At 45.5% G+C, this 5,779-nt stretch overlaps 1 non-coding gene across 1 annotated transcript; it reads left to right on the top strand.

The window, feature by feature from the left end:
* Window positions 1-2,184: 2,184 nt before the first annotated feature.
* LOC123460431 lies at window positions 2,185-2,288 on the top strand. Its single transcript, XR_006636995.1, has one exon. It is a non-coding gene; the product is annotated as a U6 spliceosomal RNA (small nuclear RNA).
* The last annotated feature ends 3,491 nt before the right edge of the window (window positions 2,289-5,779 follow it).

The following is a 5,779-nucleotide window of genomic DNA, read 5'->3' as shown; positions in this document are numbered from 1 at the left end:
CTACAGTCTTTAGCATGACACTGCTTCCACCTCTCCTTTTCTCTGGAACATGAACCTGTCTCCATGAAGGAAGAAGGATATCAGATCATATGATCACAACTATATTTCATTCCAGAAATGGACTGATAGATCTGATTCCTGAGTGAGTGCCTCCATTGCTACTTCTAAGAAAGTGCTTCAGAAGGAGAACGATGGGGAAGCATCCTGGCTGAGCGGCTTTAAGTCAGCAGTCAGAAGACGCTGCTATGGGGGGGGGTGCGGTCCCATCTACAGTGCTTGCAGGTCCGACCCACAAAATTAAAAGGAGTTCTCGTATAGAAACTTACCTCTGAGCCACAATTATCTTTCACCATCCCTTGCAAGATATCAACAATTAAAAGTTTTCTGGTTACCACAGTGGTAGGCTTGAGGCCTGAGGACAAGAGCGCCCAGCCGACCCATTGGTGTGGTCCTACACCCACATCCCCAGCCTCCTTTCCTGACCACTACCTTGTCTCTGCCTATGTCTGTGGGTGAGGAGAAGACACAGCATCTTTTTAGCGTATCAGTGCTAGCAGTCAGTGGCAATGCTGTACAGGGTGATCTTGAACTTCTGATCCTCCTGTCTTCAGCCACATGCCACATCCCATTTTATGAGGTGCTGCGGACTGAGCCCAGGACTTCATGCATGCTAGACAGGCACGCTACCAGCTGGGCCACATTCCCAGTCCAGAAAGCTTTTTGGTTTTTTTCACGGTGGGATCTCATTCTAGCCCAAGCTGACCTGAAATTCACTATGTATTCTCAGGGTAGCCTTGAACTCACAACAATACTCCTACCTTGACCTCCCAAATGCTGGGATTAAAGATGTGCACCACCATGCCCAGCTTCAGAAAGCTATTTTTTAAAATATTTTATTTTTATTTATTTGAGAGAGAAAGAAGTAGATAGAGATAATGGGCATGTTAGGGCCTCTAACCACTGCAAACGAACTCTAGATACATGTGCCACCATGTGAAATTGGCTTACATGGGTACTGGGGAATTGAACTTGGGTCCTCAGGCTTTGCAGGCAAATGCCTTAACCACTAAGCCATCTCTTCATCCCCAGAAAGCTTTTATTTTTTTAGAAAGCTTTTTTTTTATTATTATTTTTCGAGATAGGGTCTTACTCTAGCCCAGGCTGACCTATGTAGTCTCAGGGTGTCCTCAGACTCTTGACAATCCTCATACCTCTGTCCAAGTGCTGAGATTAAAGGTATGCACCACCGTGCCTGGCTACAAAAAGCTACTTTTTATTTATTTATTTATTTAGGTTTTTCGAGGTAAGGTCTCACTAGCCCAGGCTGACCTGGAATTCACTACGTAGTCTCTTGGTGGCCTTGAACTCATGATGATCCTCCTACCTCTGCCTCCTGAGTGCTGGGATTAAAGGCGTGCACCCCCATGCCCAGCTATTTCTTCTTTTTTTTTTTAATTAACAACTTCCATAATTGTAGACAATAACCCATGGTAATTCCCTTCCTCCCCTGACTTTTCCTGTTGAAACTCTGCTCTCCATCATACCCCTTACCCCTCTCAGTCTCTTATTTTGACGTCATCATCTTTTCCTCCCATCAGAAAGCTGTTTTTTAAATATCAAGTTAGGGGCTTGCCGGGCATGGTGGGGTATGCCTTTAATCTCAGCACTCGGGAGGCAGAGGTAGGAGGATATCACTGAGTTCAAGGCCACCGTGAGACTACATAGTGAATTCCAGGTCAGCCTGGCCTACAGCAAAATTCTGTGTTGAAAAAACAAAGGTACTGGGGATGTGGTTCATTGTTTATAAGGAGCTGATTTGCAAAGCCTAGCAGCCCAGGTTCAATTCCCCGGTATTCAGTGTAAAGCTAGATGTTCAAAATTGTGCATGCATCTGGAGTTTATTTGCAGTGGAAGGAAGCCCTGACATGTCCATTCTCTCTCTCTCTCTCTCTCTCTCTCTCTCCTTACAAATAAATAAAATTTTAAATATCAAAAGTTACATGTTGCTGGGCGTGGTGGCACATGCCTTCAATCCCAGGAGGCAGAGGTAGGAGATCACCATGAGTCTGAAGTCATCCTGAGACTATAGAATGAATTCCAGGTCAGCCTGGGCTACAGTGAGACCCTACCTCAAAAAAACAAAAAAAAAAGTTAGGTGGTAGGGGTAGGAGAAAGGGGACAAAAGTGCTCACTTCAGCAGCACATATACTAAAATTGTAATGATGCAGAGATCAGCATGGCCCTTGTGCAAAGATGACATGCAAATTTGTGAAGCATTCCATATTTTTAAAAAAGGAGGGACAGCCAAGCCTGGTGGCACATGCCTTTAATCCCAGCACTCAGGAGGTAGAGGTTGAAGGATTGCCATGAGTTCAAGACCACTCTGATAGCACATAGTGAATTCCAGGTCAGCCTGGGCCAGAGTGAGACACTACCTTGAAAAAAAAATTTTTTTAATTTAATAAAAGGAGGAACAAAAGAGGATAAAGGGATGGGAATATGATCAAACTACAGTATGTTCATATATTAAAGTTCTTTAATAAATAATAAAAATTGTTTTTAAATTAGGTGAGAGCCAGACATAGTGGCTCACACCTTTGGTCCCAAGCACTTTCAAGGCCAGCCTACTCTTCAGAGATAGTTCCAGGTCAGTCTGGGCTAAAATAAGACCCTGTACCCAAAAAAAAATAAAAGACCAGGCATGGTGGTTCACACCTTTAATCCCAGCATTTAGGAGACTGAGGTAGGATCACCACGATCTCAAGGGCAGCCTGAGCTGCAGAGTGAGTCTTGGGCTAGAGTGAGGTAAGAAAGAAAATGAAGGTTTCCTTTTGCTTGCTTTCTTAAAATGCCATCTCCCTTCTCAGAGTGAACCATGTCTGCTATCAAGAATTCCCTTGGGGTACAATGAGCACAGCGCAATGGGGATGGAGGTTTCAGGAAAAACCCCAAGCCCAGCATGGTGCCTCATACCAGCAACCCCAGCACTCAGGAAGTAGGAGCAGGAGGGATGAAGGATTCAAGGTCATGCTCAGCTGCATAGCAGATTCAAAGCCAGCCTGGGCTACATGAGACCCTGTCCAGAAAAAAGAATTCCATGTTCTCACCTAGCTGACATTACCAGAATTCTTCGCTAGCTTCTCTGAGGAAAACAAAAGAATTATAGTGTGGGGAGAAAGCTCGGTGAGCCACACAAGCAAGAGGACCTAAGTTCAGTCTCCCCAGAACCCACAGAAAGCCAAATACAGTGGCACAAGCATCTGTTATCTGTTACCTGACTGCGAGGAGGGAGGTGGAGACAGGAGAGTCTCCTGGAAGCTCACACACAGGCCGGCTTCCATTGCAAACAACGAAGACACTTCCTCAAGCCAGAAGATGAGGAACAACACCCCGAGTTATCCTCTGACTTCCATGCATTAACCACAGCATGTGCACCCTTGTACCAAAACAAATATATTTAGGGCTAGAGAGATGGCTTAGCAGTTAAGGCGTTTCCCTGCAAAGCCAAAGGATTCTAGTTCACTGCAAACGAACTCCATATGCATATGGTGGCACACGCATCTGGAGTTCGTTTGCAGTGGCCAGAGGCCCTGGTGCACCTATTCTGTCTGTCTATCTCTCTCTCCCTTTCTGTCTCTAACAAATAAAAATAAAATCTTTACTTGAGAGGCAGAGGTAGGAGGATCGCCATGAGTTTGAGGCCACCCTGAGACTACATAGTTAATCCCAGGTCAGCCTGGACCAGAGTGAGACCCTACCTCGAAAAACCAAAATAAAATAATAAAATGTTTTTAAAAATTAATTAGCTGGGTATGGTGGCACACACCTTTAATTCCAGTATTTGGGAGGCACATGTAAGGGGATCACTGTGAGTTTGAGGCCAGCCAAAAAATAATAATTATAATACAGTCATTCCAAAACCTCTTCTCTCTCTCCCCCCCTCTCTCTCTCCTCTTCTCCCTCTCTCCTCCTTTCTTTCTCCCTCTCTCTCTATATATATATATATTTTTTTTTCTATATAAGGTCACACTCTAGCCCAGGCTTATCTGGAACTCACTCTGCAATCCCAGGCTGGCCTCAAACTCACAGCCATCCTCCTACCTCTGCCTCCCAAGTGCTGGGATTAAAGGTGTGTGCCACCATGCGCAGCCAAAACTTCCTATCCCTTGACCAGTAATGCATATACTCAGGAAACACCTGTCATTTTATCCTGAAACAAACCATATGAGAGTGTGTGTTTTTCAGAAATGGCACTGGCTTGGGGCACCCAGCCAGGCTGCGGGGTTTGAGCTGGCATGAGAACAGCTAGGAGAACCCTGGAAGTGGCATCGGCCTCAGGTGAACACAGCAAAAGGAGACAGGTACCTTGATAGCTCAACATCAAGGTCCGCGGGCAGGGGAGGACCACGCCTTTATGCACTGGGCTGTCTCCTCAGCCCTTTTCTGGAGGTGGTTTTGGGTGTGAGCTGTGTACCTGCTCCTTGCTCCTTTGTCATCTCCATTTTCTTCCTGCTTCCTAGACCAAAATGTTTGGACCCTTTGCTTTGTTTTTCGTTTTTTTTTGTTGTTGTTGATTATTTTTTGTTTGTTTTTGTTTTTGTTTTTCAAGGTAGGGTCTCACTCTAGCCCAGGCTGACCTAGAATTCACTATGTAGTCTCAGGGTGGCCTCGAACTCATTGTGATCCTCCTACCTTTTGCCTCCTGAGTGTTGGAATTAAAGGCGTGGGCCACCACACAGCTTGTTTTGATTTTCAAGGTAGGGTCTCACACTAGCCCAGGCTGACCTGGAACTCACTATGTAGTCTCAGGGTAGCCTTGAACTCACAGCGATCCTCCTACTTCTGCCTCCCGAGTGCTGGGATTAAAGGTGTGTGCCACCACCCCAGGCTACAAAACTTTTGGATTTTTTTAACACTTTTTAAATTTTTTTTATTTATTTGCAAGTAGAGAGAGAGAGAATGGGCACACCACGGTCTCTTACCACTGCAAACAGACCAGATGCATACTCCACTTTGAGCCTGTGGCTTTGTGTGGGTCCTGGAGAATCCAAACCATCTTTGCAAGCAAGCCCTTTCTACCACTGAGCCATCTCCCCAGACTTTCTGTGAATTTTTTGAGGTAGGGTCTTACTTTAGCCAAGGTGACCTGAAACTCACCCTGTAAACCCAGGCTGGCTCTCGAACTTCCTGGGGATGATGCCTACCTCAGCCTCCAAGTGCTAGGAATAAAGGTGTTCTCCACCACGCCTGGCACACCTGGCTTCTTTTAGACTGTTGTACTGTGTGCCTGTTCTCTCAGCATCAGCTTTTCACCCACACATTTACCAAGCACTTTTTCAAGTAGAAGACACTAAATGGTGGAGACACTTGCTACACGGGAATGCGTTCCTCCCTTCCAGTAGATTCTAATGAGGAAACAAGAAGCAAAGAAGGAACTTCAAGTAGTGACCCGTGCTGTACAGAAGCAGTGAGGAACAAACAGAAACCATTGCTTCCGGTCCCACAGGATTAGAGCACCCAACCAGCCAACAGACTAGAAAGCCAGCCTTCTGTCACCTTTTTTCCTTTTTTTTTTTTTTTTTTTTTTTCTGGTATTTCAAGGTAGGGTCTCTGGGCCAGGCTGACCTGGAATTCACTATGTAGTCTCAGGGTGGCCTCAAACTCACGATGATCCTCCTTCCTACCTCTGCTTCCCGAGTGCTGGGATTAAAGGTGGCCGGCTTCACTCACCTTTTTGTAAAATTCCCTAAACTACTGTTAACAGTAGCAAGAAGCAGTT

This window comes from Jaculus jaculus, chromosome 4 (assembly GCF_020740685.1).
Source record: "Jaculus jaculus isolate mJacJac1 chromosome 4, mJacJac1.mat.Y.cur, whole genome shotgun sequence".
Lineage (NCBI taxonomy): Eukaryota > Metazoa > Chordata > Mammalia > Rodentia > Dipodidae > Jaculus > Jaculus jaculus.
This window is presented reverse-complemented; position numbering and strand designations above follow the sequence as displayed.